Genomic DNA, 12,677 nt, shown 5'->3' with positions numbered 1-12,677 from the left:
TTCAACTTTAAGTCACAGAAACTTACCCATGCTTAAGCAACTAGTGGTTTCCTTTTCTCACATAACAAATTATAGTGCTTAAAGTTGTTAGAATTGATTCACTTGCTTAGTGATGCCATCCGGAGCCTAGTTTCTTTCTAATTTCCTTTATGCCATTTATATTATTGCCTTTTTATCTTTATGGTTGTTACCTCGTGCTCTAACTTAGGGCTGCACAATCTCAGACTTTCCAAGGAAAGGAAGAGTCAGGGTAAGACTTTGTTCAGGTGAAGCTCTTTATACATGAGGAAGGGAAGGGTGTGAGCATGTACCTATTATGTCTATTTGGTTAGAACTGGGTCACACAGATACCTAGAGAAAACATTGGTAGAGGAAAGTGGAATTCCTATGACCAGATAGACTAGTAAGAACTCATCTTGTAGGATCAGAGAGGAACCTGCTCTCTCCTGAAATCAAGGAATCTATGTCTGCTGTGAAGTCTATGTTTTCTTAATCCTGGAAAAAATAGTGGAATCATACTGACTACAAATAATTCAAGACAGAATAACTTTATGTTGTTCTCACTTATGAATATTGATGCAAAAATTCTTACTCAAATATTAGAAAGCTGAAGACAGCAACTAAAAAAAAATTATAATGTAGTTAAGAAAAATGTAGGTAAGTTCTGACACAGAAGCTACTACAAAGCCATAGAAATGAGACAATATGCAGAAACCTGTATATAGATCATTGGAACAGAACTGAGTGCTCAAAAGCAAATCCAGGTTTACAGGGGAACCTGATATATCATGGAAATGGACCTAATGGAAAAGGATGGCTTCTTTATTAGATATATTGGGAAAACAACCCACTATAGAGAAAAAATTGTTCTCAAAAATAAAAATTAGATTACTTATAGTCTTTAAAAAGAATGATAAAATTATAAAGTGAATAAAAATAAATCATAAAATATCCCTATGATTCTGAGTTGTGGAAGATTTATTAAATAAGGCCCCAAAAGTATAAGATACAAAATGATTAATTTGACTATATAAAAATTATAGATTTCTATTCAATGAAGAGCACCATTAATAATGGAATTTCTAATTTCCATTTGTTTCTAATTTTTTTTAACCTAAGGTGCAATTTATTCACCTCCAAAATGAGGACTTATTACCATTGACCCTACAGGATGGTGAAGGCAAATGTGCTCAGTACAAGAGCATGGTGCATAGTAAATCCTCAGTAGATGCTGGAGATATAAATAATGATGATGGTGGTATTTATAAGCACCTTAGCACACTACTTAGCATGTAATAATGACTTGATAAGTGATGAGAATAAGTTATTATTTGTTCTAAGTAAAGTGTGAGAAGACTCTAGTGGGCTACTTTGTTAAGGTGTATTTACAGACTATTCCCCATTAGAGTCAACACATGGTTTTTAGCGAGACCTGAAACTGAGGCTTGATCTTGAAATTCCATCATTAGATATAAAATGATTAACTTGACTATATAAAAATTATAGATTTCTATTCAATGAAGAGCACCATTAATAAAGTTAACCAACAGGGAATAGGTTGGGAGAAGTTATCTGAGAATTAAAAACTGGCAAGGGATAATATCTAGAATACTTCAGAAATCTTTATAAAAAATAGGAAACCAACAGGAAAGTGGGTAAAGCCAAGACTATAAACTCAAATTGCTGATCTGGAGAGCAATCTGGAGATGATTCATTTAATTTAGTATGTGTAGGTCCCATGACCCATACATTCCACTGCAGTGCAACTTGGGTTCTGGTTCCCAAGGAGGCCCGTGTGAGAATGTTTGCTTAAGCATTCTTTGTAGAGTAGGGCATTGTAGACAACCTAGGTATCTGTCTCTAGGGTATAGATGGGGACATATTATGGATAGTCACAGAAATAATGAAGTAAAGATAGAGTTATGTGGAAAGATCTTTCATACATAGTGTTGAGAGGAAAAAGTAAAAACAAGATCTATAGCATGATTTACTTAGGCAAATTTAAAACATTAACATGAAACAAAATAGTATCATATTTCAATATATCTACATATCCAAGGAAAAAAAACATCCAACACGTTAGAGTAATTGCCTGCAGATAGAGGAGTAAGATTGGGAGCAGAGACTGAGGATAAGGAAGAAGAATTAAAGGGAGCAAGACAGGGACCTTGCACGGGTGGTTGATGACTGTGTCATGACCAACCCAGTCCTCTGCATTTTAGATTTTACTTTTACTGGCTAAGCCTTATGAAGATTCAAGCTTGCATGCTATCTCCGAGTTAACCATGGCCACAATTTTAAATATGTCTTGCCATGAAAAAAAAATGTTTAAGTAGAGGCTTTCCTGTAATTACTTAACTATATACCAATATGAGTCCTAAAGCCACTATAAACAAATGAAATCATGCTTTTAAATTATCGATGGGAATATGTTGCCTTTTCCATCGTCAAGGACTTTGGTTTCTGGAAAACCACAATCAACTTCAGCTGTAATTTTACTCAGTGCAAGTTCCATTTTGCTCTCTACTTTCTTTCTCCTTTGCATCAACAACAAATGTTAAAATTTTAAAACTCTTCTGGGATAATGATCAGGTTTTTACTATTTTTCCATCTTTCCTGAACATGAAATTTACAAAGATGTTTGGAGAATTATACCCTGGTCTGAAGACATTTTATAACTGAAGATTTGGCTGGTAACTTTAGGCCATGGCCCAAAGGTGACCATGCTACGTTCATTGGATAATGAATTCTGAAATTCATTCTGAGGCTTAGGAACGAGAAGATTTTTAAATGTAAACTCTCTCTTGGAGTCACTAGAGAAATTTCTCTATCCCTTAAATAAACGAAGATTTTTCTCTTCCTGATGTCATCTTGATTTAGTGTTTATTTATTGATTACTTACTGTGTGCCAAGACATATGTGTTACTTTATTAACCGTGGATGGTTTGCCTGATCCGAGAAGTTTGCTAAGATTCTAATGATGGTGAGACTAATTAGCTGGTGTCGACTGGGACATTGCTACTCAAAATGTGGCCTGAGCCAGCAGAACCACCTGAGAGATTTTCAGATATGCAGAAACTCAGGCCCAATCACAGATCTAGTGAATCAAAACTTGTATTATAACAAGATCCCCAGCTGATTCTTAAGTACATTAAAGTTTGAGAAGCATTGGGAATCTTTCCTTGGCAGACAGTGACGTCAGGTTGAAGAAAGGCTGTTTTAAAATTAAATCTATTTTTACACGGTTATCCTTGCTTTCCTGATTAATTCTATCATTCATTCATCCATCCATTCATTCATTCATTAATATACATTAAGTGAGTACTTATCATATTTTGGGAGTAAACAAAAGCAAACAAGGCATGCTAAGAAATTCTTGGTGTGTTTTTTTTCTTTTTAATTAAAAAAAAATGCAGAAGGAGGCACTGAAGCTGGAATGTAAAATGTTTTTGGTCCCCTGGGAAAAGTTCCCAGCCCAGCAGTCTGCCAAGGGCAGCGCGCATTGTGGACACAGCCCTCCAGACCCTGCTCAGTGCCCTGTTGTTGACCGTGGCACTGACTGTGCCCTGGAAGTTCCTAGCAAAGCAATCAGGCTGAAACCAGGCACTGCTTGGCTGGGAGAACTTGGTTTCCGGGCTCCCAGTCGGGCCTGGGCCAGCTGCAGCTCTCCAACTGAGAGCTGGCACCTGGCACCCCAGCCTGCCTCCTCAGCTTCGGGGGTTGGCTTGACAGGTAAAGAACAAGGGGATGGAATCTGGATGACAAGGCTGGGCAGAGGTGTCCCCCATGGGGTGTCTTCTATAAGCCTGCGTGCTCTGACTCGGTGCTGTGAGCAAAGGCTTTTACAGTTGTAAAGAAATAGAAATGATTGAGTGGACTCTAATTGAGAACATTGAAAAACAATGCATCCAGGTCCAGTCCCAAGGGATGGCAGGAAAATGAATGCCACTGGCAAGTTCTTGTATAATAAGTTTTATGGCACACTTAAATCATGTTGTATTAGAAGTTTAAAAGTAATGTGTACTTTGATTTCATAATTCTTGCTTCAGGACTTAGAAATGAAGAATATCTGATAGTCCTTTTTATGTGAATTAGCCAGCCACACAGTGAATTAGTTTAAGAAGGAGACTTTAGAAATGTCTAATTTATAGCAACTACACTCTAATCCAGGTCCACATATCTCCATTTTTTGTTTATTTTTCTATTCAGAGCCTGTTTCCCTGAAGCTGGAAATATTGCTAAGAAAAAGGCAAAGAAAGCAAATTCTAGTTATTGGAAGAAAATCTCAGCTTTGGTAAGATGAATTATCTTCTTCCCTTCACACCCATAGTACGAACAGCAACCATTAGTATCTGTGTGCCATAAGGCTGCCAAATAGATGAGGAAGGGAGAAAACATTTGCAGTAACTGATTATTCATTGGAGATATTTGTGAAATACTGCTTGGCTGTGTGGGTATGGCTTTATCATATCTTTATCATATATATAATTTTTTTCATCCTTGGATAAGCTGTTTAATATTTGTGAGATTCACTTTCCTTACTCATAAAATAAAGATAATTTAGACTCTACCAAGAATAAAGGAAATAACGTTGACTTCATTTAATTAGGCCTGTTGCCAGCACTCATATTCTACCTATCATGACAGGATCAAAATTAATACATAATGACTGATGTGTTTAAAAAATTAATTCTCTCTTCTATATTTAAGCTCACTTGGCCCTTGAATCTCCTAGTCTGCCTTGACCAGACAATTTACATTTTTCCGATTCCGGTATTTTCTGTCCAATCAGTAACTTTCTAGTTACACTCCAGTGTTATCACAGTCACAGTCCAGTTTCATCTCACCTGCATTTGTGTACAGTCTTAGTCTTTCATGTTTTCTTTATGCCTCCTTTTTGTCCTTCTCCACCCTTCAGAGGGGATCTGTTTTCACAGGAGAGCTTGTGTATGATTCTGGCATCAGGCAAGTAATATATGGCCTTGCTGGCCCCTGCAAGCCCATAGGTTTCTTGTTCCGCTTGGACTTCAATCAGTCTCTGTCACTGCGTTACCTGCAGTGATGTTCCTTGGTGTCCCTGTTCCCTGACCTTCTTGACCTGGCAGCCGCTGATGTGTGGCATGTTAGCATTGGCCTTTTCCTCCAACATCAAAAGCGCTCATCTTTGCAGCCCCATCCTCTTGTCCTCAGACATCTTTCTGCCCATTTGCCACCGGGAACCCTTCTGTATTTACTTTTGACCCTCTGCTGGGGGTGGGGTGGGGCAAGACTCTTGATTGCACTTTCTTGTCACTGCGAAGTAGAACTTACATAGTTCTTATGCCCACCTGCCCTTAGGTATTGCCACTTTAACTCTCTCAGTTGAATGTGGGACTTTTCTAAGAGGCTTGCTGTCTTCCTAGATTAAGAGAGCATTGGTATTTACCAATTCACGTCTGAACTGTCTGGGTATTTCTCCTCCCCACAGGCTTTTGTTTTGGTTTTACCTTCTGAGTAGCGAGTCAGGAGCCTTGAGTCTGGACACTTTCTTTCTTGCCCTCCGCCCTCTTTCTCTTCCCAGAGAGGCTTATTGTGTCCTGTGCAGCAGGACCCTCCTATATACCCCCATCCTTTCTAGTCTATGGTTCATTGTAAACATTCTATGCTGTCGTTGTCTATACTTAGCTCTTGACATACACGTACAAAGCTTTGAGTTTCTTAGAAGAATCTCTTTTCCTCCCTAACTTGCCTGATTATTGAAAATCAAAGAAAGAAGAGAAGGAAAAAAGGCATAAGGATAGAAGTGTTTTAGTAGCTAGTTTAGCAGAAAATAATTAGGTGCTAACAAAATAGTTGGAGGGTCAGAACCAAGCTCTTGGCCAAGCTTCCAGGACTAAATCAGAGTGACATCAGGTACTGCCCATCGAGTGGGCTGATTTCCACCACTCTGGGGACTCTGCCATACAGATACTTGTTTCAGGAGCGTGCCGCCTCAGCCATGACCCCCCCCCATGGAAATGGCACTGCATCTTGGCATTCACAATACTATGGGCCAGAGGCTGGTACAGAAAAACCAAAACCTTCCATGGCTGTGCGCGTCGATTTTAAGAAACAGCACAAGCATAGATTATCTTCTGTCTCTCTCCCAAATCTCATGCAGAGCCTCTCCATGGTGGAGACCAGGGCATGGGGGGAACCCTGGCTGCATTGGCCTGGGGAGTCCTTAGCTTTCCTGCCTCGGGAAGAGTGGATGGAGCTGTGAGAGAAAATCCATACTACTTGCCACAGGGAGGAAAATTAAAAGTTCTACATGTTGTATGGTGGGGTAGAATCTGTGGCGGAGGTCGTGGATGTTGGAAAGAGTAAGTTTGTAAAGTGCACCTGCCGCCTCTTCTCTGTTTGGATTTTTTTCCATGAAGAGGTAGCACTTATTTAAATATTCATGAAGATAACTTTTTGGGACTATAGAAGGAGCGAATCTCCTTCAGAGTATGGCCTGGACCCTGGTGAATAATGTTTGCATTTATTTACCTGAAACAGATGTTGATTAAGCAAAGCTTAATTTCATGAGTATTTATGGAGCATGTACTATATTTAAGGCACTTGGTTGGTAATGAAAGGATTTACATTTCTTCAATTATTCTTATCAAGTCATTACATTCTGCAACAAAATAAGAAACTTAAGGGAAAGAAACTATTTATGTATCAAAATTGCAAGGAGGAAAAAATACCCTAAGTGAATAACATGCGTGTAAGAGCTAATTGAAGGACTGACAGATCAGAGAGCAGGCAATACATCCATTCCAAGGCTCCATTTTGTTCTTATGTTGTGTGAATTCCATGGTGATGACTTAAAATCACCCCCACAATGACCCACAGCAGAAAGAGAAAATCTTTCCACTCTCTAGCATTGACTTCATGAAATTGGAATTTTATTACCTTATTTGTGGCTCTCCTCCATCAAGAAAGAGTCAGCTAGGTTCTTTTGGGCTGTTCACATATGTCTAAATCACCTTGTATTCTAGCGTGTAGGAAAAGCACCCTTTTTCTTTCTGAAACCCTGACCCTGTAATGCATTTACCCCACAGCATAGTCTCTCTCTGAGGAGGAAAGGCCCTACCTGATTTGTTGAATGAAATGGCTTGGCTGCCTTTTGCAGCTTGGCGTGGCGAGGCACACATGCTCATACTGAATTATCCAGCCTCCTGAAATGCAGCCCTCATGTTTGTTTGGACCTATTTGATCCAACTTACGTTAGCTCCTGTATGACTTTGTCATACTTCATTTATTCATCATTGCAGTGTGGGAAGGGAAGCTGTTCACTAAGAGAAGAACCAAGAACCAAGCAGAACACATTTGCAAGTCCATTTGTTCTATATAAAAGTGGACATACAATTTTAAAGATACAGTATGTATTTTTCAGTGGGCAATCCACCGTCCCTTGGCTAAGGCCCCCTCTTTTTTGTAAGTGGATACTCTTCAGAGAGTCTGAAACAAAGGGGTGCTTTATCGGCTCCAAAAGTTACTGTTTCAAAATTGAGAAATATTAATTTTGTTTTGTTATTTTATTAGAAATATAGTGCAGTACTAAAGAGAGGAAAATAATGAAATGCAATTTGTCAGAGTTCAGATATCAGTCCTAGGAATCCATACCTCAGTGACCTTATGGTGCCCAGTGCTTTCTTGCCTGTTATAGGATTTTGCAACCTGGTTACAAAATCTTGATTTGTCACATGGGTGATCTTGGTGTGTGAAAATCCCTTAAAGGACAGAGCTCTACCTTATAGACCTTACTGATAGAGAGCATTCTCTGAGTTCATAATTGCTTTTGATTATGTATTCTGGAAATCTTGGGAGTGGGTAACAAGGTATTTATTTTTCTTTTGCTCCTTTTTGTTACCTATGATGCTGCTTCCCTGATGCTCGAATTTCATGTTATGTCTCTTTAGTGGGTTTGAATGAATACCATGCAAGTTAAGACCAAATGGCAAAGTAAAAATAAGAATTAGTTACAATTTTATTAATTCAGGCAGCAGAAAAAAGTTACTTTAACCTTCTAAAGCAAAGTTTCAGCTTCAAGGTTATGTGATTTTTTTTTACTTTAATTTCCATTTTAGGAGTTAACCTGCACTCATTCTGGCTTTCTGGCATTATACTAATGCCTAAGGAACTCTTAATGGAATAAAAGTCCAAAACATAGAGTCAAATGAAGTCTTAGAAATTGTGGATTAAAATAGCAGACTGAGTAATATGTAATCAGAATTCAGAGTATCTCTTAATCTTCAAGTTGAAAGAGATCTATTTAGCATACATGTGAATCCAGTGTTCAGCACCTTCTTGGACCTAATGTTACCAGGATAAGAAATTTTTGCTTGGAGCCTTGGCTTTTCCACTTAATCACTGATCTACTCTGGGCTATTACATGAATTTTCTGAGGATAAGTCCTTAAGTGATATCTTACCTACCAAGCATTCACATACTGGCATCACACATGAAAGCTGGATACAACCAAGAGTTTGATAAATAACCAAATTAAGTAACAGCACCTTGCACTTTTCATAGGAACATCTTCCAGAATCTCCATTGAGGATTATATACGACCACTCCTAGTAAGATGATTTCTGTTTTCAAAGCTGTCAATTAGGAAGGCACAGATTTCTGGTTGGTAAAAGAGCTCCTGCAATCAGACACATTGGCCACCAGGAGCTTCATGACAAGAGAAGCGTGTGATCTTAGAGCTGCAGGGGAGGAAATGGGCAAGAACATAGAAAGTAAATGTGAATTCAAGAAGCCTATGTACCTGGGGTGAGTATAGAAATGGATAGTCATCGTGATTGCCCTGAATTTTCCAAGATGATGGATATCCAGTTATGTTTTACATCTTTTGATTAAAAACATGAAATCCATTTTAGAAAGTTTGGCAACCAAATAAAATACATAACAATTAGAATCTTTTGACATGTAAAGGGTTATATTCTCCATTATCTGCAAAACTTGTTTTCCTGAGCAGCTCTTTCCTCTTAAGGAGGAGACTGAAAACTGTTGCCCATGGGCCATATGTGGTCTACAGACATGTGGATTCAGTGGAATGAGAGCTTTGGGTGTGTCACCCACCTCTGAAAAGAAAAATAGGAATTCCCTATGTATTCACAAATGAACAGCTAAATAACTCCCTCCCCCCAGTTCCTTTCCTCATTTGATTAGCTAGGATTTAGTTTCCTATGAAAGCTAAGAAAAATTATTTACTTTGTTTTATTCAAGACATTTACTTAAGACTAAAACAGCTACACTTTCAAAAGTATAAAATGGATGGAATTAGTAAAAACAATCGAAAGAATGTAGATTTAAGTAATCCAAAGTGTTTTTTTTTTTAAGTATTGCTTTTAATGATGAGGGGGAACTAGAAGCATAGAAAATCCCAAAATTAAAAACAAAACAAAACAAAATGAAACAATTTAACTGGTGTGAAAGTAGCATAATACTTAGAAGTTTTGAGTGAAAAATTTCTTCTTTCATCCTACAGAGGTGTCCATCCCACAGCCTGCGGGCCGCACGCAGCCCAGTGTGGCTGTGAATGTAGCCCAACACAAAATCGCAAATTTAATTTAAATGTTATGAGATTATTTTGTGATTATGTGTTGCAATGTATTTAAGGTGTGGCCCAAGACAACTCTTCTTCTTCCAGTGTGTTGCAGAGACGTCAAAAGGTTGGACGCCCCTGAGAGGTTGGACTTTTGGCAGTGCGGGGAGAAGGTGAGGGTGAGTGTGGGAGACGGGGCTGGTCCAGCCAGCCAGCTGACAGGACCCACCATACAGATTTATGGGGTGAAAGAGTGTTTAGAATAAGAAAGTAGGCTCATTGTTCAACATTTTTTTAAAAAACAAAATTTGAAAAAAACTGAAAAATATTCCAGCTTTATTCAATATGTGTTGGAAATTCTTTCTGAGTAATGGGTTCATGTTCCTGAGAGTGGGGTATTTGCTCTCCGGCTTCTGTGACTTCTGGCCTTCCCTCTGTCTTCCACAGTGATGTGCTCCCCGCTGAGTTAGGTGCTGCCTTCATGCACGCTCTCCACTTTCTGTAATTAAATGTGGTCTCAGGAAAGGACCTGGAGGTTAGTTATGCTAAATGCTTACACTGAAGAAATGAATAGTAATTCAGTCATCAGCCAGAATGTAGAGGAAAGATGTGGGACTTTCTAACAACCTCATCCTTGCTATACATGATATAGATGCATATAGGTCAGTAGTTTCAAAAGTAGGGGGTGGTGAGCATCCTAGGGGATGTTCAAGGTCATCCATATTGAAATATGTACACACATTCACATGCATACACACACGAACTCATATTTTCAATTTATATCTCTGGGTATGGTTTTATAACATACACAATATGCTAGCACTTAGTACATGTGCATAATACATAAACAAACATATGTTGGGGGTTGTGATTGTCACTCGTGTATGTCAGCTTGACTGGGCTAAGTGATGTCCAGAAAGCTGGTAAAACATCGTTCTTGGTGTGTCATTGAGAATGTTTCTGGAAGAGATTGAATTTGGAATTGGCAGGCTGAGTAAAGAAGATTGCTCTCAGTGCTGTGGGTGGGCATCATCAATCCTCTGAGAACCTGCCTACAGCAGGGAGGCAGAGGAAGGATGAATTTGCTCTCTGTTTGAGCTGGGGCATCCATCTTCTTCTGCCCTTGGACATTAATTCTCCAGGTTCTTGGATCTCCTGACTCAGACTGGGGCTCACATCATTAGCTCCCCAATTCTCAGGCCTTTGGTGTGGAGTAGAACTACACCACCAGCTTTTCTGGGCTCCCAGCTTGCAGGCAGTAGATCATGGGGCTTCTCAGCTTCCATAGTTATGTGATATATATGGACATGGACATGGACATGTATGTGCATTATATATCTATTCGTTCTGTTTCCCTGGAGAACCCTCATAAATACAGGGGTCAAGATCAACAATTGTTTTCTTTCTTTTCCCAATCCAATCACAACATAAAATATTTTGGAGATAATTTATTTAGATGATCATCTGTGCATTTGCCCATAATGCTGTTCTGATCTTTCAAATATTTGGTGTAGTACTTTCATAATGAAATTTTTTGTCTTTATAATTTCCTCTTCTGGTGCCTCTGTTCTCACAGTTTACTATAGTTAAATGTGTTCTGCTATGTCAGACAGAAAGCAGTCTGCAAATTGTTCTTAGTTGAGATCTGGGTTTTGGCCTCTGGAGGCATCCCCTTCTTTTCTCACATTTCAACTATTCGTTTGAGCAGATGTATATCATAATTCTAGAAATGGAGTATATTACATGTCAATCACCATAAATGCAGTGTCATTACCCTTCTATTTTGTTTTAATATGCAGTGAATACATTTCTTCTCTTACCCTTATTTTTTCTTAACTCTTTTGTCTGTTCATTCTTCCAGGGAAATTTAGTATTACTTTGTCAACTTAAAAAAGCAATTACCATTGAGAATTTCCTGTGTGTGGATTAGTTTTATGATTTCTATGCACTTTCAGGAGATATCTTCCAGCCATTTCCCCTACTTCTAGCCAGAGAGCTACTCTGTCTCATGTAAATAAAAATTTCAAGACTAACATTTCCTCCAGGTCTGTCATATAGAAGATGAGGCTATTATGACTTTTTAAAATTTACAGAAAGATTGATAATATTTTTGGATGAGCTTCCAGATACCCACCATTTATAGGGCAAGGGTTTCAGGAGGAAAAAGAATGCTTTTATTAAGTACTAGAAAACAAGTGATTTAGACATATGTGAAAAGCTCAAAAGAATTTGACTGACTCTTCCTTTACAGAGGAGGAGAACCTCAAATAAGGTTATAAGATCCTACATTCAGAATAGAGTTGGAATGGTAATGTATCCTCTTTCTGTGTTATTGTAGTGACGACTTCAAACTGAATTTACACACCATTAACATGACAACAGCTGGTAACTTAGAGTCACAGTATTTTCATTTTCTAAACTTTCCACCTCCCCATGTCTGCTGTTAACATCTCTGTTCTTTGCTTTGGGTATTTTCCCCCCTCCTCTCTGCAATCTTGAGAAGTAAATATTTCCTTACAACAAGTTTTCTTTTAGGCTGTTGAATATTTGTTTTGATAAGAATAATTGAAGACGTGGGAAACCCTTCATTACATTGCAGAGTGCCTTAAATAGAGTACACACTCCATAAATATTTGTTGAATCAAACTGTGTTTAATCAACATCTGTTTAAGGCAAATCAATGGAAAAAATTATTCATTGGTGTCCAAGACACTGCTTTTGTTTGTCTGTGAATGAGGGAAACTCATGCTGTAATCCATAGAAGAAATTACGTTCAAGAATAGTATTATCTTGTCTCTCCTTATAGAAAAGAAAATCTCTGAAGAGTTAATTTTTCAAATAAATTCAACATTCCAAAATATTAAAACAAATGCTAAATTCCAATGTGTATTTGGATTTGTAAAGTCATCCTTTCCTTTCTGCTGAGTTTGCGGATGTGAACTATAGAGCCAAGGCTGCATTCCAGGCGTGTGCTGGAGCCAGCTCACACCCCATGAGAGTCAGTTGTGCACATCTCCTCCCAGATCTATGTTTAGTGACGTCACACTGGTAGCTTGAAATGGGTCACGGTGGGAGTATAAACATAATGGAAATAAGCAAATGCTACACATGAGGACTT

The sequence above is a fragment of the Pteronotus mesoamericanus genome, unplaced genomic scaffold, assembly GCF_021234165.1.
Source record: "Pteronotus mesoamericanus isolate MK-2021 breed Mesoamerican mustached bat unplaced genomic scaffold, CSHL_Meso_final scaffold_167, whole genome shotgun sequence".
NCBI lineage: Eukaryota > Metazoa > Chordata > Mammalia > Chiroptera > Mormoopidae > Pteronotus > Pteronotus mesoamericanus.
The sequence above is the reverse complement of the archived record's forward strand: the minus strand, read 5'-3'. Positions refer to the sequence as shown.